Raw genomic sequence first — 1,829 nt, 5'->3', positions numbered from 1 at the left:
ATTTAACACATTCATAATTAATTAAATATTTAATGAAAATACAAATTACAAGTGTTGTAGCATTTTTCATTTTGTTCTACATTTGAAGTACATACAATTAATTTACTGTACACCCCAGAGACTGGCTAAGTTCTCCAAGGTGGCCCCAAGTTGGAAGAGGTGCGGTATAACGGGGCAGACGAAAAGGATATGTTCATGGATTGTCCTATGCTGGAACATTAATGGAATAAAGTAAGTGGCTATGTAGAGGAACTCATGGTCTGTGAAGTCAAGGTAAGACACTCTTTGATATCTTTTGGGGTAGACTTGGCTTTGAATAACCTCAATGAGCACCAAAAGGACCTCTTGTTCTTACTTGCAAGAACAGAAATTTGCACACCCTGAATTTCTCTGGTTCTATTAAGACAGTAAGGTATGTGAAACAACTAGACCTAGCGTGTAACAATAAAGAAGCCGAAAAGCCTAGGTCTCCTTTAAAACTGGCAAGCAAATCCTATTAGTTCAAGGATTACACCAGAACTTTGCTGAGTTGAGGTCGGACCGTATTGTGTATAATACCATTCATCAAGACACAGAGTCATACCTACGTTAAGGAGTATCTCAGTCCGTCGACTAGGATAACTAGAGTTCGGTAGTGACTGTCCGTGGAATGAGAACAAAAAAGATAAATGATACTTTTCTAAAAATGAATGTTATATTAGTGTTTAATTTAACAAAACATCTTAAAACAATAAAATACTTTCATTTTAGTTATTATGGCCAGTAAATAACATTTATTTAGATTTTTAGTTTACAATATTTAATGTAATATTATTTCCTATAGGTTTTATTTGACATCTCTACCTCCAATATTATTTAGGGAGGGTGTTGCAGTTCCAACAGATGGCCGTGTCTGATTTTGGAGTTACTCCAGGAGTTGGAGTACATTGTCGGTGATTCTTTTGCCCTTCCCTAAACTCCTCCCTTAGCCTCTCACCTTCATTCATAAATATTTCCCATTTTACAACCACATCCTTCTGTCACTCCTACATTTACTACTAAAAGGTATGCTAACATATGGAAACTGTACAAAAGGGGGTGGTGATGGACGGAGCATCTGAATCAATCAAACACTCACACCCAGTCAAAAGATCAGGGTTTAATCCCTCACCGTTCTTTAGCCCACTCTGCCACCCCAGTTCAGACATGGCTATATGCAAATCAGTCTGACCCTGTGCCTCATGGGAACAGTCCAGCCCGAACTGCCAAGCCATGTCTTCCCTGGACCGGAAACAAGCTTCCGAGGACCGGTTTCTGGCATTCCAGCCATCTTCAGCCCGGCTTGCTTGAATCCAGTGGCAAAGTGAGCAAGGGACTCACGTCTGAGCATACCATGCCACACTTATGGCGGCCAAAAGCGGTACAAAAGGGGGTGGTGATGGACGGAGCATCTGAACTGGACTGTTCCCATGAGGCACAGGGTCAGACTGATTTGCATATAACCATGTCTGAAATGGGGTGGCTGAGTGGGCTAAAGAATGGTGATGTATTAAACCCAGATCAGTTGACTGGGGGTGAGTGTTTGATTTGCTCAAACGCTCCGTCCATCATCCCCTTTTGTATCGCTTTGTTAGCCCTAAGTGTGGCAGGGTATGCTCAGACGTGAGTCCCTTGCTCACTTGGCCACTGGATTCAAGATAGCCTGGCAGATGAGGATTATGAATCCGAAACCGGTCCCAGGATGCTTGTTTCCGGTCCGTGGAAGACATGGCTTGGCAGTTCGGGCTGGACTGTTCCCATGAGGCACAGGGTCAGACTGATTTGCATATAGCCATGTCTGAAATGGGGTG

This window comes from Lissotriton helveticus, chromosome 1_1 (genome assembly GCF_964261635.1).
Source record: "Lissotriton helveticus chromosome 1_1, aLisHel1.1, whole genome shotgun sequence".
Taxonomy (NCBI): domain Eukaryota; kingdom Metazoa; phylum Chordata; class Amphibia; order Caudata; family Salamandridae; genus Lissotriton; species Lissotriton helveticus.
This window is presented reverse-complemented; position numbering follows the sequence as displayed.